A 23,834-nucleotide genomic window follows, 5' to 3' on the forward strand; every position below is an offset into this window, starting at 1 on the left:
CTCCTCGCCCTCTGCCCAACCAACCACCTGCCTGCCCAAACGGCCACGAACGGCCATTGTATATAGGCTTTGCTGGCAGAACTCTTTAGCCCTGTCATTTCGAGTGAGTCCTGTGCAGGAGTACAGGGAGATCAGGCAGGCCCATACACAGTCCTTTCAGCCTAAACAGGCTCCCCTGGACTAGTGCCCAACCTCTTGTGACCAAGAAGGCTCTAGCACACTGCCTGAACCTCCTGAAGGGTTGGACACAGTGCATGCTTTTATTTGCATAAACCAGCCCACCTCCTGCCTTCCTATTTCCTGAGGTGTAGTTGCTTGTGTCTGTTAACAGGTGGCAGGCAGCACCGTTCTGCAGAAACATGAAAGACTCATGTGTGCTTGTGACAAGTAGCTGCTGTACATAGGGATTGAACCCTGCACGTCTGTGCCAGTAGTCGTTGTATGAGTGCTGCCCTGCCTGTGATTATTCTTTTGGGAGGAATTGGGAGACTTTAATGCATTAGGAGAGGATTTTAGGCGGGTGGTTTTTGAGACTTTCCAACATTGCCTCTAAGCCGCATCTGAGGGGTGCAAATGGCAGAGTCAGGATGGCCGAGTGGTCTAAGGCAGTTTCCTCTGGAGGTGTGGGTTCGAATCCCACTTCTGACATGTCTGTAACAGAATTTTTCTTTTCATTTGATTGTAACATTCCAGGCGTCCTATAACTGCTGGCCAAGGCTTTCTGGAACAGGGAGATGGAGTTGTAGCACGCACTGCAGGCCTCATGGTTGATTTCCAGTGCTTCCTGTATTTCTTCGCTTCTTTTTTGGGAAAGTGAACTCCAGTGAAAAACCATCTTTGGACTGGGCCGGCCTTGTGGACATGCAAACGGGCGCACCGCGACATTTTGCCTTTGGAAAAAATGCATAAAGAACCCAATGTGTTGTCCTTTTAACTGGGCCTAGTGGGAATGAAGTGACATTTTTAAAATGGATGGGGAGGGTGGTGGGTTAGGAGGGGTGGGTGGGATGCGCGAGAGTATATTCCTGGCAGACTGTGGAGACATTTTAGGAAATCCAAGAGGATTTAAGTGTGGTCAAAGACTTGCCAACATAGCCTCTAAGCCGATTCAGGCAAGCACCTACGGCAGAGTCAGGATGGCCGAGTGGTCTAAGGCACTGGTTCAGGTCGCAGTCTCCTCTGGAGGCGTGGGTTCGAATCCCACTTCTGACATGCCAGAAATGGGTTTTTACTTTTCATGTGATTGCATTCCACGCTTCCTATAACTGCCGGCCACGGATTTCTGAAACAGGGAGATGGAGTTGGAGCTTGCTCCAAACACTCCCGTCCTCCAGCTAGGTCTGCAGTTCGTCCTGGAATGCTTCACTGCCCTTTTGGCAGGTGTACTACAGTGCTTAAATGAAAAACCGTCTTAGGACTGTGCTAGCTTTGTGGACTTGCAAATGGGCGCAGCGCGGCATTTTGTCTTTGGAAAAAATGCATAAAGAACCCAACGTCTTGTCCTTTTCACTGGGCCTAGTTGGAATGAAGTGACCTATTTGAAATGGAGGTCAGGAGGAAAGTTAGTGTGACATAGTGGGAGGCAGAAGGAGGAGTGAGTGGGGGGAAGCGAGAGGTAAAAAGGCAGGCAGAGGAGTGAACACAGTTCTTCCTCCTCGCCCTCTGCCCAACCAACCACCTGCCTGCCCCAACGGCCACGAACGGCCATTGTATATAGGCTTTGCTGGCAGAACTCTTTAGCCCTGTCATTTAGAGTGAGTCCTGTGCAGGAGTACAGGGAGATCAGGCCGGCCAATACACAGTCCTTTCAGCCTAAACAGGCTCCCCGGGACTAGTGCCCAACCTCTTGTGACCAAGAAGGCCATAGCACACTGCCTGAACCTCCTGAAGGGTTGGACACAGTGCATGCTTTTATTTGCATAAACCAGCCCGCCTCCTGCCTTCCTATTTCCTGAGGTGTAGTTGCTTGTGTCTGTTAACAGGTGGCAGGCAGCACCGTTCTGCAGAAACATGAAAGACTCATGTGTGCTTGTGACAAGTAGCTGCTGTACATAGGGATTGAACCCTGCACGTCTGTGCCAGTAGTCGTTGTATGAGTGCTGCCCTGACTGTGATTATTCTTTTGGGAGGAATTGGGAGACTTTAATGCAATAGGTGATGATTTTAGGCGGGTGGTCTTTGAGACTTTCCAACATTGCCTCTAAGCCGCATCTGAGGGGTGCAAATGGCAGAGTCAGGATGGCCGAGTGGTCTAAGGCGCTGCGTTCAGGTCGCAGTCTCATCTGGAGGCGTGGGTTCGAATCCCACTTCTGACATGTCTGTAACAGAATTTTTCTTTTCATTTGATTGTAACATTCCAGGCGTCCTATAACTGCTGGCCAAGGCTTTCTGGAACAGGGAGATGGAGTTGGAGCACGCACTGCAGGCCTCATGGTTGATTTCCAGTGCTTCCTGTATTTCCTCGCTTCTTTTTTGGGAAAGTGAACTCCAGTGAAAAACCATCTTTGGACTGGGCCGGACTTGTGGACATGCAAACGGGCGCACCGCGACATTTTGCCTTTGGAAAAAATGCATAAAGAACCCAATGTGTTGTCCTTTTAACTGGGCCTAGTGGGAATGAAGTGACATTTTTAAAATGGATGGGGAGGGTGGTGGGTTAGGAGGGGTGGGTGGGATGCGCGAGAGTATATTCCTGGCAGACTGTGGAGACATTTTAGGAAATCCAAGAGGATTTAAGTGTGGTCAAAGACTTGCCAACATAGCCTCTAAGCCGATTCAGGCGAGCGCCTAAGGCAGAGTCAGGATGGCCGAGTGGCCACGGATTTCTGGAACAGGGAGATGGAGTTGGAGCTTGCTCCACACACTCCCGTCCTCCAGCTAGGTCTGCAGTTTATCCTGGAATGCTTCACTGCCCTTTTGGCAGGTGTACTACAGTGCTTAAATGAAAAACCGTCTTAGGACTGTGCTAGCTTTGTGGACTTGCAAATGGGCGCAGCGCGGCATTTTGTCTTTGGAAAAAATGCATAAAGAACCCAAAGTCTTGTCTTTTCACTGGGCCTAGTTGGAATGAAGTGACCTATTTGAAATGGAGGTCAGGAGGAAAGTTAGTGTGACATAGTGGGAGGCAGATGGAGGAGTGAGTGGGGGGAAGCGAGAGGTAAAAAGGCAGGCAGAGGAGTGAACACAGTTCTTCCTCCTCGCCCTCTGCCCAACCAACCACCTGCCTGCCCAAACGGCCACGAACGGCCATTGTATATAGGCTTTGCTGGCAGAACTCTTTAGCCCTGTCATTTAGAGTGAGTCCTGTGCAGGAGTACAGGGAGATCAGGCCGGCCCATACACAGTCCTTTCAGCCTAAACAGGCTCCCCTGGACTAGTGCCCAACCTCTTGTGACCAAGAAGGCTCTAGCACACTGCCTGAACCTCCTGAAGGGTTGGACACAGTGCATGCTTTTATTTGCATAAACCAGCCCGCCTCCTGCCTTCCTATTTCCTGAGGTGTAGTTGCTTGTGTCTGTTAACAGGTGGCAGGCAGCACCGTTCTGCAGAAACATGAAAGACTCATGTGTGCTTGTGACAAGTAGCTGCTGTACATAGGGATTGAACCCTGCACGTCTGTGCCAGTAGTCGTTGTATGAGTGCTGCCCTGCCTGTGATTATTCTTTTGGGAGCAATTGGGAGACTTTAATGTATTAGGAGAGGATTTTAGGCGGGTGGTCTTTGAGACTTTCCAACATTGCCTCTAAGCCACATCTGAGGGGTGCAAATGGCAGAGTCAGGATGGCCGAGTGGTCTAAGGCAGTCTCCTCTGGAGGCGTGGGTTCGAATCCCACTTCTCCCACTTCTGAAATGTCTGTAACAGAATTTTTCTTTTCATTTGATTGTAACATTCCAGGCGTCCTATAACTGCTGGCCAAGGCTTTCTGGAACAGGGAGATGGAGTTGGAGCACGCACTGCAGGCCTCATGGTTGATTTCCAGTGCTTCCTGTATTTCTTCGCTTCTTTTTTGGGAAAGTGAACTCGAGTGAAAAACCATCTTTGGACTGGGTCGGCCTTGTGGACATGCAAACGGGCGCACCGCAACATTTTGCCTTTGGAAAAAATGCATAAAGAACCCAATGTGTTGTCCTTTTAACTGGGCCTAGTGGGAATGAAGTGACATTTTTAAAATGGATGGGGAGGGTGGTGGGTTAGGAGGGGTGGGTGGGATGCGCGAGAGTATATTCCTGGCAGAATGTGGAGACATTTTAGGAAATCCAAGAGGATTTAAGTGTGGTCAAAGACTTGCCAACATAGCCTCTAAGCCGATTCAGGCAAGCACCTAAGGCAGAATCAGGATGGCCGAGTGGTCTAAGGCACTGGTTCAGATCGCAGTCTCCTCTGGAGGCGTGGGTTCGAATCCCACTTCTGACATGCCTGAAATGGGTTTTTACTTTTCATGTGATTGCATTCCACGCTTCCTATAACTGCCGGCCATGGATTTCTGGAACAGGGAGATGGAGTTGGAGCTTGCTCCACACACTCCCGTCCTCCAGCTAGGTCTGCAGTTCGTCCTGGAATGCTTCACTGCCCTTTTGGCAGGTGTACTACAGTGCTTAAATGAAAAACCGTCTTAGGACTGTGCTAGCTTTGTGGACTTGCAAATGGGCGCAGCGCGGCATTTTGTCTTTGGAAAAAATGCATAAAGAACCCAACGTCTTGTCCTTTTCACTGGGCCTAGTTGGAATGAAGTGACCTATTTGAAATGGAGGTCAGGAGGAAAGTTAGTGTGACATAGTGGGAGGCAGAAGGAGGAGTGAGTGGGGGGAAGCGAGAGGTAAAAAGGCAGGCAGAGGAGTGAACACAGTTCTTCCTCCTCGCCCTCTGCCCAACCAACCACCTGCCTGCCCCAACGGCCACGAACGGCCATTGTATATAGGCTTTGCTGGCAGAACTCTTTAGCCCTGTCATTTAGAGTGAGTCCTGTGCAGGAGTACAGGGAGATCAGGCCGGCCCATACACAGTCCTTTCAGCCTAAACAGGCTCCCCTGGACTAGTGCCCAACCTCTTGTGACCAAGAAGGCTCTAGCACACTGCCTGAACCTCCTGAAGGGTTGGACACAGTGCATGCTTTTATTTGCATAAACCAGCCCGCCTCCTGCCTTCCTATTTCCTGAGGTGTAGTTGCTTGTGTCTGTTAACAGGTGGCAGGCAGCACCGTTCTGCAGAAACATGAAAGACTCATGTGTGCTTGTGACAAGTAGCTGCTGTACATAGGGATTGAACCCTGCACGTCTGTGCCAGTAGTCGTTGTATGAGTGCTGCCCTGCCTGTGATTATTCTTTTGGGAGGAATTGGGAGACTTTAATGCAATAGGAGAGGATTTTAGGCGGGTGGTCTTTGAGACTTTCCAACATTGCCTCTAAGCCGCATCTGAGGGGTGCAAATGGCAGAGTCAGGATGGCCGAGTGGTCTAAGGTGCTGCGTTCAGGTCGCACTCGCCTCTGGAGGCGTGGGTTCGAATCCAACTTCTGACATGTCTGTAACAGAATTTTTCTTTTCATTTGATTGTAACATTCCAGGCGTCCTATAACTGCTGGCCAAGGCTTTCTGGAACAGGGAGATGGAGTTGGAGCACGCACTGCAGGCCTCATGGTTGATTTCCAGTGCTTCCTGTATTTCCTCGCTTCTTTTTTGGGAAAGTGAACTCCAGTGAAAAACCATCTTTGGACTGGGCCGGCCTTGTGGACATGCAAACGGGCGCACCGCGACATTTTGCCTTTGGAAAAAATGCATAAAGAACCCAATGTGTTGTCCTTTTAACTGGGCCTAGTGGGAATGAAGTGACATTTTTAAAATGGATGGGGAGGGTGGTGGGTTAGGAGGGGTGGGTGGGATGCGCGAGAGTATATTCCTGGCAGACTGTGGAGACATTTTAGGAAATCCAAGAGGATTTAAGTGTGGTCAAAGACTTGCCAACATAGCCTCTAAGCCGATTCAGGCGAGCGCCTAAGGCAGAGTCAGGATGGCCGAGTGGTCTAAGGCGCTGCGTTCAGGTCGCAGTCTCCTCTGGAGGCGTGGGTTCGAATCCCACTTCTGACATGCCTGAAACGGGTTTTTACTTTTCATGTGATTGCATTCCACGCTTCCTATAACTGCCGGCCACGGACTTCTGGAACAGGGAGATGGAGTTGGAGCTTGCTCCACACACTCCCGTCCTCCAGCTAGGTCTGCAGTTCGTCCTGGAATGCTTCACTGCCCTTTTGGCAGGTGTACTACAGTGCTTAAATGAAAAACCGTCTTAGGACTGTGCTAGCTTTGTGGACTTGCAAATGGGCGCAGCGCGGCATTTTGTCTTTGGAAAAAATGCATAAAGAACCCAACGTCTTGTCCTTTTCACTGGGCCTAGTTGGAATGAAGTGACCTATTTGAAATGGAGGTCAGGAGGAAAGTTAGTGTGACATAGTGGGAGGCAGATGGAGGAGTGAGTGGGGGGAAGCGAGAGGTAAAAAGGCAGGCAGAGGAGTGAACACAGTTCTTCCTCCTCGCCCTCTGCCCAACCAACCACCTGCCTGCACAAACGGCCACGAATGGCCATTGTATATAGGCTTTGCTGGCAGAACTCTTTAGCCCTGTCATTTAGAGTGAGTCCTGTGCAGGAGTACAGGGAGATCAGGCCGGCCCATACACAGTCCTTTCAGCCTAAACAGGCTCCCCGGGACTAGTGCCCAACCTCTTGTGACCAAGAAGGCTCTAGCACACTGCCTGAACCTCCTGAAGGGTTGGACACAGTGCATGCTTTTATTTGCATAAACCAGCCCGCCTCCTGCCTTCCTATTTCCTGAGGTGTAGTTGCTTGTGTCTGTTAACAGGTGGCAGGCAGCACCGTTCTGCAGAAACATGAAAAACTAATGTGTGCTTGTGACAAGTAGCTGCTGTACATAGGGATTGAACCCTGCACGTCTGTGCCAGTAGTCGTTGTATGAGTGCTGCCCTGCCTGTGATTATTCTTTTGGGAGCAATTGGGAGACTTTAATGTATTAGGAGAGGATTTTAGGCGGGTGGTCTTTGAGACTTTCCAACATTGCCTCTAAGCCACATCTGAGGGGTGCAAATGGCAGAGTCAGGATGGCCGAGTGGTCTAAGGCAGTCTCCTCTGGAGGCGTGGGTTCGAATCCCACTTCTCCCACTTCTGAAATGTCTGTAACAGAATTTTTCTTTTCATTTGATTGTAACATTCCAGGCGTCCTATAACTGCTGGCCAAGGCTTTCTGGAACAGGGAGATGGAGTTGGAGCACGCACTGCAGGCCTCATGGTTGATTTCCAGTGCTTCCTGTATTTCTTCGCTTCTTTTTTGGGAAAGTGAACTCCAGTGAAAAACCATCTTTGGACTGGGCCGGCCTTGTGGACATGCAAACGGGCGCACCGCAACATTTTGCCTTTGGAAAAAATGCATAAAGAACCCAATGTGTTGTCCTTTTAACTGGGCCTAGTGGGAATGAAGTGACATTTTTAAAATGGATGGGGAGGGTGGTGGGTTAGAGGGGTGGGTGGGATGCGCGAGAGTATATTCCTGGCAGACTGTGGAGACATTTTAGGAAATCCAAGAGGATTTAAGTGTGGTCAAAGACTTGCCAACATAGCCTCTAAGCCGATTCAAGCAAGCACCTAAGGCAGAGTCAGGATGGCCGAGTGGTCTAAGGCACTGGTTCAGATCGCAGTCTCCTCTGGAGGCGTGGGTTCGAATCCCACTTCTGACATGCCTGAAATGGGTTTTTACTTTTCATGTGATTGCATTCCACGCTTCCTATAACTGCAGGCCATGGATTTCTGGAACAGGGAGATGGAGTTGGAGCTGCTCCACACACTCCCGTCCTCCAGCTAGGTCTGCAGTTCGTCCTGGAATGCTTCACTGCCCTTTTGGCAGGTGTACTACAGTGCTTAAATGAAAAACCGTCTTAGGACTGTGCTAGCTTTGTGGACTTGCAAATGGGCGCAGCGCGGCATTTTGTCTTTGGAAAAAATGCATAAAGAACCCAACGTCTTGTCCTTTTCACTGGGCCTAGTTGGAATGAAGTGACCTATTTGAAATGGAGGTCAGGAGGAAAGTTAGTGTGACATAGTGGGAGGCAGATGGAGGAGTGAGTGGGGGGAAGCGAGAGGTAAAAAGGCAGGCAGAGGAATGAACACAGTTCTTCCTCCTCGCCCTCTGCCCAACCAACCACCTGTCTGCCCAAACGGCCCCGAACGGCCATTGTATATAGGCTTTGCTGGCAGAACTCTTTAGCCCTGTCATTTACAGTGAGTCCTGTGCAGGAGTACAGGGAGATCAGGCCGGCCCATACACAGTCCTTTCAGCCTAAACAGGCTCCCCGGGACTAGTGCCCAACCTCTTGTGACCAAGAAGGCTATAGCACACTGCCTGAACCTCCTGAAGGGTTGGACACAGTGCATGCTTTTATTTGCATAAACCAGCCCGCCTCCTGCCTTCCTATTTCCTGAGGTGTAGTTGCTTGTGTCTGTTAACAGGTGGCAGGCAGCACCGTTCTGCAGAAACATGAAAGACTCATGTGTGCTTGTGACAAGTAGCTGCTGTACATAGGGATTGAACCCTGCACGTCTGTGCCAGTAGTCGTTGTATGAGTGCTGCCCTGCCTGTGATTATTCTTTTGGGAGGAATTGGGAGACTTTAATGCAATAGGAGAGGATTTTAGGCGGGTGGTCTTTGAGACTTTCCAACATTGCCTCTAAGCCGCATCTGAGGGGTGCAAATGGCAGAGTCAGGATGGCCGAGTGGTCTAAGGCGCTGGGTTCAGGTCGCAGTCTCCTCTGGAGACGTGGGTTCGAATCCCACTTCTGACATGTCTGTAACAGAATTTTTCTTTTCATTTGATTGTAACATTCCAGGCGTCCTATAACTGCTGGCCAAGGCTTTCTGGAACAGGGAGATGGAGTTGGAGCACGCACTGCAGGCCTCATGGTTGATTTCCAGTGCTTCCTGTATTTCCTCGCTTCTTTTTTGGGAAAGTGAACTCCAGTGAAAAACCATCTTTGGACTGGGCCGGCCTTGTGGACATGCAAACGGGCGCACCGCGACATTTTGCCTTTGGAAAAAATGCATAAAGAACCCAATGTGTTGTCCTTTTAACTGGGCCTAGTGGGAATGAAGTGACATTTTTAAAATGGATGGGGAGGGTGGTGGGTTAGGAGGGGTGGGTGGGATGCGCGAGAGTATATTCCTGGCAGACTGTGGAGACATTTTAGGAAATCCAAGAGGATTTAAGTGTGGTCAAAGACTTGCCAACATAGCCTCTAAGCCGATTCAGGCGAGCGCCTAAGGCAGAGTCAGGATGGCCGAGTGGTCTAAGGCGCTCGTTCAGGTCGCAGTCTCCTCTGGAGGCGTGGGTTCGAATCCCACTTCTGACATGCCTGAAACGGGTTTTTACTTTTCATGTGATTGCATTCCACGCTTCCTATAACTGCCGGCCACGGACTTCTGGAACAGGGAGATGGAGTTGGAGCTTGCTCCACACACTCCCGTCCTCCAGCTAGGTCTGCAGTTCGTCCTGGAATGCTTCACTGCCCTTTTGGCAGGTGTACTACAGTGCTTAAATGAAAAACCGTCTCAGGACTGTGCTAGCTTTGTGGACTTGCAAATGGGCGCAGCGCGGCATTTTGTCTTTGGAAAAAATGCATAAAGAACCCAACGTCTTGTCCTTTTCACTGGGCCTAGTTGGAATGAAGTGACCTATTTGAAATGGAGGTCAGGAGGAAAGTTAGTGTGACATAGTGGGAGGCAGATGGAGGAGTGAGTGGGGGGAAGCGAGAGGTAAAAAGGCAGGCAGAGGAGTGAACACAGTTCTTCCTCCTCGCCCTCTGCCCAACCAACCACCTGCCTGCCCAAACGGCCACGAACAGCCATTGTATATAGGCTTTGCTGGCAGAACTCTTTAGCCCTGTCATTTAGAGTGAGTCCTGTGCAGGAGTACAGGGAGATCAGGCCGGCCCATACACAGTCCTTTCAGCCTAAACAGGCTCCCCGGGACTAGTGCCCAACCTCTTGTGACCAAGAAGGCTCTAGCACACTGCCTGAACCTCCTGAAGGGTTGGACACAGTGCATGCTTTTATTTGCATAAACCAGCCCGCCTCCTGCCTTCCTATTTCCTGAGGTATAGTTGCTTGTGTCTGTTAACAGGTGGCAGGCAGCACCGTTCTGCAGAAACATGAAAGACTCATGTGTGCTTGTGACAAGTAGCTGCTGTACATAGGGATTGAACCCTGCACGTCTGTGCCAGTAGTCGTTGTATGAGTGCTGCCCTGCCTGTGATTATTCTTTTGGGAGGAATTGGGAGACTTTAATGCAATAGGAGAGGATTTTAGGCGGGTGGTCTTTGAGACTTTCCAACATTGCCTCTAAGCCGCATCTGAGGGGTGCAAATGGCAGAGTCAGGATGGCCGAGTGGTCTAAGGAGCTGCGTTCAGGTCGCAGTCTTCTCTGGAGGCGTGGGTTTGAATCCCACTTCTGACATGTCTGTAACAGAATTTTTCTTTTCATTTGATTGTAACATTCCAGGCGTCCTATAACTGCTGGCCAAGGCTTTCTGGAACAGGGAGATGGAGTTGGAGCACGCACTGCAGGCCTCATGGTTGATTTCCAGTGCTTCCTGTATTTCTTCGCTTCTTTTTTGGGAAAGTGAACTCCAGTGAAAAACCATCTTTGGACTGGGCCGGCCTTGTGGACATGCAAACGGGCGCACCGCAACATTTTGCCTTTGGAAAAAATGCATAAAGAACCCAATGTGTTGTCCTTTTAACTGGGCCTAGTGGGAATGAAGTGACATTTTTAAAATGGATGGGGAGGGTGGTGGGTTAGGAGGGGTGGGTGGGATGCGCGAGAGTATATTCCTGGCAGACTGTGGAGACATTTTAGGAAATCCAAGAGGATTTAAGTGTGGTCAAAGACTTGCCAACATAGCCTCTAAGCCGATTCAGGCAAACACCTAAGGCAGAGTCAGGATGGCCGAGTGGTCTAAGGCACTGGTTCAGATCGCAGTCTCCTCTGGAGGCGTGGGTTCGAATCCCACTTCTGACATGTCTGAAATGGGTTTTTACTTTTCATGTGATTGCATTCCACGCTTCCTATAACTGCCGGCCATGGATTTCTGGAACAGGGAGATGGAGTTGGAGCTTGCTCCACACACTCCCGTCCTCCAGCTAGGTCTGCAGTTTGTCCTGGAATGCTTCACTGCCCTTTTGGCAGGTGTACTACAGTGCTTAAATGAAAAACCGTCTTAGGATTGTGCTAGCTTTGTGGACTTGCAAATGGGCGCAGCGCGGCATTTTGTCTTTGGAAAAAATGCATAAAGAACCCAACGTCTTGTCCTTTTCACTGGGCCTAGTTGGAATGAAGTGACCTATTTGAAATGGAGGTCAGGAGGAAAGTTAGTGTGACATAGTGGGAGGCAGAAGGAGGAGTGAGTGGGGGGAAGCGAGAGGTAAAAAGGCAGGCAGAGGAGTGAACACAGTTCTTCCTCCTCGCCCTCTGCCCAACCAACCACCTGCCTGCCCCAACGGCCACGAACCGCCATTGTATATAGGCTTTGCTGGCAGAACTCTTTAGCCCTGTCATTTAGAGTGAGTCCTGTGCAGGAGTACAGGGAGATCAGGCCGGCCCATACACAGTCCTTTCAGCCTAAACAGGCTCCCCGGGACTAGTGCCCAACCTCTTGTGACCAAGAAGGCTATAGCACACTGCCTGAACCTCCTGAAGGGTTGGACACAGTGCATGCTTGTATTTGCATAAACCAGCCCGCCTCCTGCCTTCCTATTTCCTGAGGTGTAGTTGCTTGTGTCTGTTAACAGGTGGCAGGCAGCACCGTTCTGCAGAAACATGAAAGACTCATGTGTGCTTGTGACAAGTAGCTGCTGTACATAGGGATTGAACCCTGCACGTCTGTGCCAGTAGTCGTTGTATGAGTGCTGCCCTGCCTGTGATTATTCTTTTGGGAGGAATTGGGAGACTTTAATGCAATAGGTGATGATTTTAGGCGGGTGGTCTTTGAGACTTTCCAACATTGCCTCTAAGCCGCATCTGAGGAGTGCAAATGGCAGAGTCAGGATGGCCGAGTGGTCTAAGGCGCTGCGTTCAGGTCGCAGTCTCCTCTGGAGGCGTGGGTTCGAATCCCACTTCTGACATATCTGTAACCGAATTTTTCTTTTCATTTGATTGTAACATTCCAGGCGTCCTATAACTGCTGGCCAAGGCTTTCTGGAACAGGGAGATGGAGTTGGAGCACGCACTGCAGGCCTCATGGTTGATTTCCAGTGCTTCCTGTATTTCCTCGCTTCTTTTTTGGGAAAGTGAACTCCAGTGAAAAACCATCTTTGGACTGGGCCGGCCTTGTGGACATGCAAACGGGCGCACCGCGACATTTTGCCTTTGGAAAAAATGCATAAAGAACCCAATGTGTTGTCCTTTTAACTGGGCCTAGAGGGAATGAAATGACATTTTTAAAATGGATGGGGAGGGTGGTGGGTTAGGAGGGGTGGGTGGGATGCGCGCGATTATATTCCTGGCAGACTGTGGAGACATTTTAGGAAATCCAAGAGGATTTAAGTGTGGTCAAAGACTTGCCAACATAGCCTCTAAGCCGATTCAGGCAAGCATCTAAGGCAGAGTCAGGATGGCCGAGTGGTCTAAGGCACTGGTTCAGGTCGCAGTCTCCTCTGGAGGCGTGGGTTCGAATCCCACTTCTGACATGCCAGAAATGGGTTTTTACTTTTCACGTGATTGCATTCCACGCTTCCTATAACTGCCGGCCACGGATTTCTGAAACAGGGAGATGGAGTTGGAGCTTGCTCCAAACACTCCCGTCCTCCAGCTAGGTCTGCAGTTCGTCCTGGAATGCTTCACTGCTCTTTTGGCAGGTGTACTACAGTGCTTAAATGAAAAACCATCTTAGGACTGTGCTAGCTTTGTGGACTTGCAAATGGGCGCAGCGCGGCATTTTGTCTTTGGAAAAAATGCATAAAGAACCCAACGTCTTGTCCTTTTCACTGGGCCTAGTTGGAATGAAGTGACCTATTTGAAATGGAGGTCAGGAGGAAAGTTAGTGTGACATAGTGGGAGGCAGATGGAGGAGTGAGTGGGGGGAAGCGAGAGGTAAAAAGTCAGGCAGAGGAGTGAACACAGTTCTTCCTCCTCGCCCTCTGCCCAACCAACCACCTGCCTGCCCAAACGGCCACGAACGGCCATTGTATATAGGCTTTGCTGGCAGAACTCTTTAGCCCTGTCATTTAGAGTGAGTCCTGTGCAGGAGTACAGGGAGATCAGGCCGGCCCATACACAGTCCTTTCAGCCTAAACAGGCTCCCCTGGACTAGTGCCCAACCTCTTGTGACCAAGAAGGCTCTAGCACACTGCCTGAACCTCCTGAAGGGTTGGACACAGTGCATGCTTTTATTTGCATAAACCAGCCCGCCTCCTGCCTTCCTATTTCCTGAGGTGTAGTTGCTTGTGTCTGTTAACAGGTGGCAGGCAGCACCGTTCTGCAGAAACATGAAAGACTCATGTGTGCTTGTGACAAGTAGCTGCTGTACATAGGGATTGAACCCTGCACGTCTGTGCCAGTAGTCGTTGTATGAGTGCTGCCCTGCCTGTGATTATTCTTTTGGGAGCAATTGGGAGACTTTAATGTATTAGGAGAGGATTTTAGGCGGGTGGTCTTTGAGACTTTCCAACATTGCCTCTAAGCCGCATCTGAGGGGGGCAAATGGCAGAGTCAGGATGGCCGAGTGGTCTAAGGCAGTCTCCTCTGGAGGCGTGGGTTCGAATCCCACTTCCCCCACTTCTGAAATGTCTGTAACAGAATTTTTCTTTTCATTTGATTGTAACATTCCAGGCGTCCTATAACTGCTGGCCAAGGCTTTCTGGAACAGGGAGATGGAGTTGGAGCACGCACTGCAGGCCTCATGGTTGATTTCCAGTGCTTCCTGTATTTCTTCGCTTCTTTTTTGGGAAAGTGAACTCCAGTGAAAAACCATCTTTGGACTGGGCCGGCCTTGTGGACATGCAAACGGGCGCACCGCAACATTTTGCCTTTGGAAAAAATGCATAAAGAACCCAATGTGTTGTCCTTTTAACTGGGCCTAGTGGGAATGAAGTGACATTTTTAAAATGGATGGGGAGGGTGGTGGGTTAGGAGGGGTGGGTGGGATGCGCGAGAGTATGTTCCTGGCAGACTGTGGAGACATTTTAGGAAATCCAAGAGGATTTAAGTGTGGTCAAAGACTTGCCAACATAGCCTCTAAGCCGATTCAGGCAAACACCTAAGGCAGAGTCAGGATGGCCGAGTGGTCTAAGGCACTGGTTCAGATGGCAGTCTCCTCTGGAGGCGTGGGTTCGAATCCCACTTCTGACATGCCTGAAATGGGTTTTTACTTTTCATGTGATTGCATTCCACGCTTCCTATAACTGCCGGCCATGGATTTCTGGAACAGGGAGATGGAGTTGGAGCTTGCTCCACACACTCCCGTCCTCCAGCTAGGTCTGCAGTTCGTCCTGGAATGCTTCACTGCCCTTTTGGCAGGTGTACTACAGTGCTTAAATGAAAAACCGTCTTAGGACTGTGCTAGCTTTGTGGACTTGCAAATGGGCGCAGCGCGGCATTTTGTCTTTGGAAAAAATGCATAAAGAACCCAACGTCTTGTCCTTTTCACTGGGCCTAGTTGGAATGAAGTGACCTATTTGAAATGGAGGTCAGGAGGAAAGTTAGTGTGACATAGTGGGAGGCAGATGGAGGAGTGAGTGGGGGGAAGCGAGAGGTAAAAAGGCAGGCAGAGGAGTGAACACAGTTCTTCCTCCTCGCCCTCTGCCCAACCAACCACCTGCCTGCACAAACGGCCACGAACGGCCATTGTATATAGGCTTTGCTGGCAGAACTCTTTAGCCCTGTCATTTAGAGTGAGTCCTGTGCAGGAGTACAGGGAGATCAGGCCGGCCCATACACAGTCCTTTCAGCCTAAACAGGCTCCCCGGGACTAGTGCCCAACCTCTTGTGACCAAGAAGGCTCTAGCACACTGCCTGAACCTCCTGAAGGGTTGGACACAGTGCATGCTTTTATTTGCATAAACCAGCCCGCCTCCTGCCTTCCTATTTCCTGAGGTGTAGTTGCTTGTGTCTGTTAACAGGTGGCAGGCAGCACCGTTCTGCAGAAACATGAAAAACTCATGTGTGCTTGTGACAAGTAGCTGCTGTACATAGGGATTGAACCCTGCACGTCTGTGCCAGTAGTCGTTGTATGAGTGCTGCCCTGCCTGTGATTATTCTTTTGGGAGCAATTGGGAGACTTTAATGTATTAGGAGAGGATTTTAGGCGGGTGGTCTTTGAGACTTTCCAACATTGCCTCTAAGCCACATCTGAGGGGTGCAAATGGCAGAGTCAGGATGGCCGAGTGGTCTAAGGCAGTCTCCTCTGGAGGCGTGGGTTCGAATCCCACTTCTCCCACTTCTGAAATGTCTGTAACAGAATTTTTCTTTTCATTTGATTGTAACATTCCAGGCGTCCTATAACTGCTGGCCAAGGCTTTCTGGAACAGGGAGATGGAGTTGGAGCACGCACTGCAGGCCTCATGGTTGATTTCCAGTGCTTCCTGTATTTCCTCGCTTCTTTTTTGGGAAAGTGAACTCCAGTGAAAAACCATCTTTGGACTGGGCCGGCCTTGTGGACATGCAAACGGGCGCACCGCGACATTTTGCCTTTGGAAAAAATGCATAAAGAACCCAATGTGTTGTCCTTTTAACTGGGCCTAGAGGGAATGAAATGACATTTTTAAAATGGATGGGGAGGGTGGTGGGTTAGGAGGGGTGGGTGGGATGCGCGCGATTATATTCCTGGCAGACTGTGGAGACATTTTAGGAAATCCAAGAGGATTTAAGTGTGGTCAAAGACTTGCCAACATAGCCTCTAAGCCGATTCAGGCAAGCACCTAAGGCAGAGTCAGGATGGCCGAGTGGTCTAAGGCACTGGTTCAGGTCGCAGTCTCCTCTGGAGGCTTGGGTTCGAATCCCACTTCTGACATGCCAGAAATGGGTTTTTACTTTTCACGTGATTGCATTCCACGCTTCCTATAACTGCCGGCCACGGATTTCTGAAACAGGGAGATGGAGTTGGAGCTTGCTCCAAACACTCCCGTCCTCCAGCTAGGTCTGCAGTTCGTCCTGGAATGCTTCACTGCTCTTTTGGCAGGTGTACTACAGTGCTTAAATGAAAAACCATCTTAGGACTGTGCTAGCTTTGTGGACTTGCAAATGGGCGCAGCGCGGCATTTTGTCTTTGGAAAAAATGCATAAAGAACCCAACGTCTTGTCCTTTTCACTGGGCCTAGTTGGAATGAAGTGACCTATTTGAAATGGAGGTCAGGAGGAAAGTTAGTGTGACATAGTGGGAGGCAGATGGAGGAGTGAGTGGGGGGAAGCGAGAGGTAAAAAGTCAGGCAGAGGAGTGAACACAGTTCTTCCTCCTCGCCCTCTGCCCAACCAACCACCTGCCTGCCCAAACGGCCACGAACGGCCATTGTATATAGGCTTTGCTGGCAGAACTCTTTAGCCCTGTCATTTAGAGTGAGTCCTGTGCAGGAGTACAGGGAGATCAGGCCGGCCCATACACAGTCCTTTCAGCCTAAACAGGCTCCCCTGGACTAGTGCCCAACCTCTTGTGACCAAGAAGGCTCTAGCACACTGCCTGAACCTCCTGAAGGGTTGGACACAGTGCATGCTTTTATTTGCATAAACCAGCCCGCCTCCTGCCTTCCTATTTCCTGAGGTGTAGTTGCTTGTGTCTGTTAACAGGTGGCAGGCAGCACCGTTCTGCAGAAACATGAAAGACTCATGTGTGCTTGTGACAAGTAGCTGCTGTACATAGGGATTGAACCCTGCACGTCTGTGCCAGTAGTCGTTGTATGAGTGCTGCCCTGCCTGTGATTATTCTTTTGGGAGCAATTGGGAGACTTTAATGTATTAGGAGAGGATTTTAGGCGGGTGGTCTTTGAGACTTTCCAACATTGCCTCTAAGCCGCATCTGAGGGGGGCAAATGGCAGAGTCAGGATGGCCGAGTGGTCTAAGGCAGTCTCCTCTGGAGGCGTGGGTTCGAATCCCACTTCCCCCACTTCTGAAATGTCTGTAACAGAATTTTTCTTTTCATTTGATTGTAACATTCCAGGCGTCCTATAACTGCTGGCCAAGGCTTTCTGGAACAGGGAGATGGAGTTGGAGCACGCACTGCAGGCCTCATGGTTGATTTCCAGTGCTTCCTGTATTTCTTCGCTTCTTTTTTGGGAAAGTGAACTCCAGTGAAAAACCATCTTTGGACTGGGCCGGCCTTGTGGACATGCAAACGGGCGCACCGCAACATTTTGCCTTTGGAAAAAATGCATAAAGAACCCAATGTGTTGTCCTTTTAACTGGGCCTAGTGGGAATGAAGTGACATTTTTAAAATGGATGGGGAGGGTGGTGGGTTAGGAGGGGTGGGTGGGATGCGCGAGAGTATGTTCCTGGCAGACTGTGGAGACATTTTAGGAAATCCAAGAGGATTTAAGTGTGGTCAAAGACTTGCCAACATAGCCTCTAAGCCGATTCAGGCAAACACCTAAGGCAGAGTCAGGATGGCCGAGTGGTCTAAGGCACTGGTTCAGATGGCAGTCTCCTCTGGAGGCGTGGGTTCGAATCCCACTTCTGACATGCCTGAAATGGGTTTTTACTTTTCATGTGATTGCATTCCACGCTTCCTATAACTGCCGGCCATGGATTTCTGGAACAGGGAGATGGAGTTGGAGCTTGCTCCACACACTCCCGTCCTCCAGCTAGGTCTGCAGTTCGTCCTGGAATGCTTCACTGCCCTTTTGGCAGGTGTACTACAGTGCTTAAATGAAAAACCGTCTTAGGACTGTGCTAGCTTTGTGGACTTGCAAATGGGCGCAGCGCGGCATTTTGTCTTTGGAAAAAATGCATAAAGAACCCAACGTCTTGTCCTTTTCACTGGGCCTAGTTGGAATGAAGTGACCTATTTGAAATGGAGGTCAGGAGGAAAGTTAGTGTGACATAGTGGGAGGCAGAAGGAGGAGTGAGTGGGGGGAAGCGAGAGGTAAAAAGGCAGGCAGAGGAGTGAACACAGTTCTTCCTCCTCGCCCTCTGCCCAACCAACCACCTGCCTGCCCCAACGGCCACGAACCGCCATTGTATATAGGCTTTGCTGGCAGAACTCTTTAGCCCTGTCATTTAGAGTGAGTCCTGTGCAGGAGTACAGGGAGATCAGGCCGGCCCATACACAGTCCTTTCAGCCTAAACAGCCTCCCCGGGACTAGTGCCCAACCTCTTGTGACCAAGAAGGCTATAGCACACTGCCTGAACCTCCTGAAGGGTTGGACACAGTGCATGCTTTTATTTGCATAAACCAGCCCGCCTCCTGCCTTCCTATTTCCTGAGGTGTAGTTGCTTGTGTCTGTTAACAGGTGGTAGGCAGCACCGTTCTGCAGAAACATGAAAGACTCATGTGTGCTTGTGACAAGTAGCTGCTGTACATAGGGATTGAACCCTGCACGTCTGTGCCAGTAGTCGTTGTATGAGTGCTGCCCTGCCTGTGATTATTCTTTTGGGAGGAATTGGGAGACTTTAATGCAATAGGTGATGATTTTAGGCGGGTGGTCTTTGAGACTTTCCAACATTGCCTCTAAGCCGCATCTGAGGGGTGCAAATGGCAGAGTCAGGATGGCCAAGTGGTCTAAGGCGCTGCGTTCAGGTCGCAGTCTCCTCTGGAGGCGTGGGTTCGAATCCCACTTCTGACATGTCTGTAACAGAATTTTTCTTTTCATTTGATTGTAACATTCCAGGCATCCTATAACTGCTGGCCAAGGCTTTCTGGAACAGGGAGATGGAGTTGGAGCACGCACTGCAGGCCTCATGGTTGATTTCCAGTGCTTCCTGTATTTCCTCGCTTCTTTTTTGGGAAAGTGAACTCCAGTGAAAAACCATCTTTGGACTGGGCCGGACTTGTGGACATGCAAACGGGCGCACCGCGACATTTTGCCTTTGGAAAAAATGCATAAAGAACCCAATGTGTTGTCCTTTTAACTGGGCCTAGTGGGAATGAAGTGACATTTTTAAAATGGATGGGGAGGGTGGTGGGTTAGGAGGAGTGGGTGGGATGCGCGAGAGTATATTCCTGGCAGACTGTGGAGACATTTTAGGAAATCCAAGAGGATTTAAGTGTGGTCAAAGACTTGCCAACATAGCCTCTAAGCCGATTCAAGCAAGCACCTAAGGCAGAGTAAGGATGGCCGAGTGGTCTAAGGCACTGGTTCAGATCGCAGTCTCCTCTGGAGGCGTGGTTTCGAATCCCACTTCTGACATGCCTGAAATGGGTTTTTACTTTTCATGTGATTGCATTCCACGCTTCCTATAACTGCAGGTCATGGATTTCTGGAACAGGGAGATGGAGTTGGAGCTTGCTCCACACACTCCCGTCCTCCAGCTAGGTCTGCAGTTCGTCCTGGAATGCTTCACTGCCCTTTTGGCAGGTGTACTACAGTGCTTAAATGAAAAACCGTTTTAGGACTGTGCTAGCTTTGTGGACTTGCAAATGGGCGCAGCGCGGCATTTTGTCTTTGGAAAAAATGCATAAAGAACCCAACGTCTTGTCCTTTTCACTGGGCCTAGTTGGAATGAAGTGACCTATTTGAAATGGAGGTCAGGAGGAAAGTTAGTGTGACATAGTGGGAGGCAGATGGAGGAGTGAGTGGGGGGATGCGAGAGGTAAAAAGGCAGGCAGAGGAGTGAACACAGTTCTTCCTCCTCGCCCTCTGCCCAACCAACCACCTGCCTGCCCAAACGGCCACGAACGGCCATTGTATATAGGCTTTGCTGGCAGAACTCTTTAGCCCTGTCATTTAGAGTGAGTCCTGTGCAGGAGTACAGGGAGATCAGGCCGGCCCATACACAGTCCTTTCAGCCTAAACAGGCTCCCCTGGACTAGTGCCCAACCTCTTGTGACCAAGAAGGCTCTAGCACACTGCCTGAACCTCCTGAAGGGTTGGACACAGTGCATGCTTTTATTTGCATAAACCAGCCCACCTCCTGCCTTCCTATTTCCTGAGGTGTAGTTGCTTGTGTCTGTTAACAGGTGGCAGGCAGCACCGTTCTGCAGAAACATGAAAGACTCATGTGTGCTTGTGACAAGTAGCTGCTGTACATAGGGATTGAACCCTGCACGTCTGTGCCAGTAGTCGTTGTATGAGTGCTGCCCTGCCTGTGATTATTCTTTTGGGAGGAATTGGGAGACTTTAATGCATTAGGAGAGGATTTTAGGCGGGTGGTCTTTGAGACTTTCCAACATTGCCTCTAAGCCACATCTGAGGGGTGCAAATGGCAGAGTCAGGATGGCCGAGTGGTCTAAGGCAGTCTCCTCTGGAGGTGTGGGTTCGAATCCCACTTCTGACATGTCTGTAACAGAATTTTTCTTTTCATTTGATTGTAACATTCCAGGCGTCCTATAACTGCTGGCCAAGGCTTTCTGGAACAGGGAGATGGAGTTGGAGCACGCACTGCAGGCCTCATGGTTGATTTCCAGTGCTTCCTGTATTTCCTCGCTTCTTTTTTGGGAAAGTGAACTCCAGTGAAAAACCATCTTTGGACTGGGCCGGCCTTGTGGACATGCAAACGGGCGCACCGCGACATTTTGCCTTTGGAAAAAATGCATAAAGAACCCAATGTGTTGTCCTTTTAACTGGGCCTAGTGGGAATGAAGTGACATTTTTAAAATGGATGGGGAGGGTGGTGGGTTAGGAGGGGTGGGTGGGATGCGCGAGAGTATATTCCTGGCAGACTGTGGAGACATTTTAGGAAATCCAAGAGGATTTAAGTGTGGTCAAAGACTTGCCAACATAGCCTCTAAGCCAATTCAGGCAAGCACCTAAGGCTGAGTCAGGATGGCCGAGTGGTCTAAGGCGCTGCGTTCAGGTCGCAGTCTCCTCTGGAGGTGTGGGTTCGAATCCCACTTCTGACATGCCTGAAACGGGTTTTTACTTTTCATGTGATTGCATTCCAAGCTTCCTATAACTGCCGGCCACGGACTTCTGGAACAGGGAGATGGAGTTGGAGCTTGCTCCACACACTCCCGTCCTCCAGCTAGGTCTGCAGTTCGTCCTGGAATGCTTCACTGCCCTTTTGGCAGGTGTACTACAGTGCTTAAATGAAAAACCGTCTTAGGACTGTGCTAGCTTTGTGGACTTGCAAATGGGCGCAGCGCGGCATTTTGTCTTTGGAAAAAATGCATAAAGAACCCAACGTCTTGTCCTTTTCACTGGGCCTAGTTGGAATGAAGTGACCTATTTGAAATGGAGGTCAGGAGGAAAGTTAGTGTGACATAGTGGGAGGCAGATGGAGGAGTGAGTGGGGGTAAGCGAGAGGTAAAAAGGCAGGCAGAGGAGTGAACACAGTTCTTCCTCCTCGCCCTCTGCCCAACCAACCACCTGCCTGCCCAAACGGCCACAAACGGCCATTGTATATAGGCTTTGCTGGCGGAACTCTTTAGCCCTGTCATTTAGAGTGAGTCCTGTGCAGGAGTACAGGGAGATCAGGCCGGCCCATACACAGTCCTTTCAGCCTAAACAGGCTCCCCTGGACTAGTGCCCAACCTCTTGTGACCAAGAAGGCTCTAGCCAGTGCCTTAAGTGGCACTACAAATCGAGCCGGGGCTCATCGAGGGGGCGTGGCCTAACAACGGGGGTCTTCATGGCCCGTTAGGCCACGCCCCCTTGACGAGCCCCGACTCAATGGGCTACTGGCACCCCTGCCAGGCTGCCTTTTGTAGAGATTAGCACCCTCTCCCCAATGGAGGAGAGGGTGCTGATCTCTGCATTTATTTTGTATAGGCTTGCATGGCAGGGCCAGCGCCTCGCCTATTCAGCCTTAATGGTGGCGCTGCACCTTGCCAGCTGGGGAGGGGCAGCGTCACCATTATGGCTGAAAGGGTGAGGCCACTGGAAGCAGAGGCCTTTTTCCTAAAGACTGAAACTCCCGCGAATTCGCGGGAGCTTCAGAATTTAGAATGCAAGGCCTCTGCTTCCAGCGGCCTCACGTTTTCTCCATAATGGTGGCGCCGGCCCACGTGCATCACTTGATTAAAGGGATGCCTCGCAGGTGCGGCGCCACCATTATGGCTAAAAGGCATTTTTTTCTGAAGCCTGAAGCTCTCGCTCACGAGCGAGAGCTTCAGGCTGTAGAAAAAAATGCCTTTTCGTGTAGTGGCCGGGGCTGCCAGGGGAGATTAGTGGGCCCCGGCAGGGCCCCGCCTCAAAACGAAATTTCGGAGCCTGCCGGGGCCCAGCCCCGGCAGGCCCCGGCCACTTAAAGCCCTGGCTCTAGCACACTGCCTGAACCTCCTGAAGGGTTGGACACAGTGCATGCTTTTATTTGCATAAACCAGCCCGCCTCCTGCCTTCCTATTTCCTGAGGTGTAGTTGCTTGTGTCTGTTAACAGGTGGCAGGCAGCACCGTTCTGCAGAAACATGAAAGACTCATGTGTGCTTGTGACAAGTAGCTGCTGTACATAGGGATTGAACCCTGCACGTCTGTGCCAGTAGTCGTTGTATGAGTGCTGCCCTGCCTGTGATTATTCTTTTGGGAGGAATTGGGAGACTTTAATGCAATAGGAGAGGATTTTAGGCGGGTGGTCTTTGAGACTTTCCAACATTGCCTCTAAGCCGCATCTGAGGGGTGCAAATGGCAGAGTCAGGATGGCCGAGTGGTCTAAGGCGCTGCGTTCAGGTCGCACTCTCCTCTGGAGGCGTGGGTTCGAATCCCACTTCTGACATGTCTGTAACAGAATTTTTCTTTTCATTTGATTGTAACATTCCAGGCGTCCTATAACTGCTGGCCAAGGCTTTCTGGAACAGGGAGATGGAGTTGGAGCACGCACTGCAGGCCTCATGGTTGATTTCCAGTGCTTCCTGTATTTCCTCGCTTCTTTTTTGGGAAAGTGAACTCCAGTGAAAAACCATCTTTGGACTGGGCCGGCCTTGTGGACATGCAAACGGGCGCACCGCGACATTTTGCCTTTGGAAAAAATGCATAAAGAACCCAATGTGTTGTCCTTTTAACTGGGCCTAGTGGGAATGAAGTGACATTTTTAAAATGGATGGGGAGGGTGGTGGGTTAGGAGGGGTGGGTGGGATGCGCGAGATTATATTCCTGGCAGACTGTGGAGACATTTTAGGAAATCCAAGAGGATTTAAGTGTGGTCAAAGACTTGCCAACATAGCCTCTAAGCCGATTCAGGCGAGCGCCTAAGGCAGAGTCAGGATGGCCGAGTGGCCACGGATTTCTGGAACAGGGAGATGGAGTTGGAGCTTGCTCCACACACTCCCGTCCTCCAGCTAGGTCTGCAGTTTATCCTGGAATGCTTCACTGCCCTTTTGGCAGGTGTACTACAGTGCTTAAATGAAAAACCGTCTTAGGACTGTGCTAGCTTTGTGGACTTGCAAATGGGCGCAGCGCGGCATTTTGTCTTTGGAAAAAATGCATAAAGAACCCAACGTCTTGTCTTTTCACTGGGCCTAGTTGGAATGAAGTGACCTATTTGAAATGGAGGTCAGGAGGAAAGTTAGTGTGACATAGTGGGAGGCAGATGGAGGAGTGAGTGGGGGGAAGCGAGAGGTAAAAAGGCAGGCAGAGGAGTGAACACAGTTCTTCCTCCTCGCCCTCTGCCCAACCAACCACCTGCCTGCCCAAACGGCCACGAACGGCCATTGTATATAGGCTTTGCTGGCAGAACTCTTTAGCCCTGTCATTTAGAGTGA

The 23,834-nt window shown here is 50.4% G+C and overlaps 16 non-coding genes across 16 annotated transcripts; all 16 read left to right on the forward strand.

Moving 5' to 3' along the window:
- Positions 1-1,130: 1,130 nt before the first annotated feature.
- Positions 1,131-1,212, forward strand: TRNAL-CAG (transfer RNA leucine (anticodon CAG)). The gene has a single exon. It is a non-coding gene; the product is annotated as a tRNA-Leu (tRNA).
- A 1,020-nt stretch (positions 1,213-2,232) lies between these two features.
- On the forward strand, positions 2,233-2,315 carry TRNAL-CAG (transfer RNA leucine (anticodon CAG)). Its single transcript has one exon. It is a non-coding gene; the product is annotated as a tRNA-Leu (tRNA).
- Positions 2,316-4,332: 2,017 nt separating this feature from the next.
- TRNAL-CAG (transfer RNA leucine (anticodon CAG)) lies at positions 4,333-4,414 on the forward strand. The gene has a single exon. It is a non-coding gene; the product is annotated as a tRNA-Leu (tRNA).
- A 1,585-nt stretch (positions 4,415-5,999) lies between these two features.
- Positions 6,000-6,082, forward strand: TRNAL-CAG (transfer RNA leucine (anticodon CAG)). Its single transcript has one exon. It is a non-coding gene; the product is annotated as a tRNA-Leu (tRNA).
- A 1,577-nt stretch (positions 6,083-7,659) lies between these two features.
- On the forward strand, positions 7,660-7,741 carry TRNAL-CAG (transfer RNA leucine (anticodon CAG)). Its single transcript has one exon. It is a non-coding gene; the product is annotated as a tRNA-Leu (tRNA).
- Positions 7,742-8,760: 1,019 nt separating this feature from the next.
- On the forward strand, positions 8,761-8,843 carry TRNAL-CAG (transfer RNA leucine (anticodon CAG)). Its single transcript has one exon. It is a non-coding gene; the product is annotated as a tRNA-Leu (tRNA).
- Positions 8,844-9,325: 482 nt separating this feature from the next.
- On the forward strand, positions 9,326-9,407 carry TRNAL-CAG (transfer RNA leucine (anticodon CAG)). Its single transcript has one exon. It is a non-coding gene; the product is annotated as a tRNA-Leu (tRNA).
- A 1,020-nt stretch (positions 9,408-10,427) lies between these two features.
- On the forward strand, positions 10,428-10,510 carry TRNAL-CAG (transfer RNA leucine (anticodon CAG)). The gene has a single exon. It is a non-coding gene; the product is annotated as a tRNA-Leu (tRNA).
- Positions 10,511-10,992: 482 nt separating this feature from the next.
- Positions 10,993-11,074, forward strand: TRNAL-CAG (transfer RNA leucine (anticodon CAG)). The gene has a single exon. It is a non-coding gene; the product is annotated as a tRNA-Leu (tRNA).
- Positions 11,075-12,094: 1,020 nt separating this feature from the next.
- TRNAL-CAG (transfer RNA leucine (anticodon CAG)) lies at positions 12,095-12,177 on the forward strand. The gene has a single exon. It is a non-coding gene; the product is annotated as a tRNA-Leu (tRNA).
- Positions 12,178-12,659: 482 nt separating this feature from the next.
- TRNAL-CAG (transfer RNA leucine (anticodon CAG)) lies at positions 12,660-12,741 on the forward strand. Its single transcript has one exon. It is a non-coding gene; the product is annotated as a tRNA-Leu (tRNA).
- Positions 12,742-14,319: 1,578 nt separating this feature from the next.
- TRNAL-CAG (transfer RNA leucine (anticodon CAG)) lies at positions 14,320-14,401 on the forward strand. The gene has a single exon. It is a non-coding gene; the product is annotated as a tRNA-Leu (tRNA).
- Positions 14,402-17,639: 3,238 nt separating this feature from the next.
- TRNAL-CAG (transfer RNA leucine (anticodon CAG)) lies at positions 17,640-17,721 on the forward strand. Its single transcript has one exon. It is a non-coding gene; the product is annotated as a tRNA-Leu (tRNA).
- Positions 17,722-18,741: 1,020 nt separating this feature from the next.
- Positions 18,742-18,824, forward strand: TRNAL-CAG (transfer RNA leucine (anticodon CAG)). The gene has a single exon. It is a non-coding gene; the product is annotated as a tRNA-Leu (tRNA).
- Positions 18,825-20,957: 2,133 nt separating this feature from the next.
- Positions 20,958-21,040, forward strand: TRNAL-CAG (transfer RNA leucine (anticodon CAG)). Its single transcript has one exon. It is a non-coding gene; the product is annotated as a tRNA-Leu (tRNA).
- A 1,726-nt stretch (positions 21,041-22,766) lies between these two features.
- TRNAL-CAG (transfer RNA leucine (anticodon CAG)) lies at positions 22,767-22,849 on the forward strand. Its single transcript has one exon. It is a non-coding gene; the product is annotated as a tRNA-Leu (tRNA).
- Positions 22,850-23,834: the final 985 nt, after the last annotated feature.

This window comes from Ambystoma mexicanum, chromosome 11, assembly GCF_040938575.1.
Source record: "Ambystoma mexicanum isolate Mex_15411 chromosome 11, UKY_AmexF1_1, whole genome shotgun sequence".
Lineage (NCBI taxonomy): Eukaryota > Metazoa > Chordata > Amphibia > Caudata > Ambystomatidae > Ambystoma > Ambystoma mexicanum.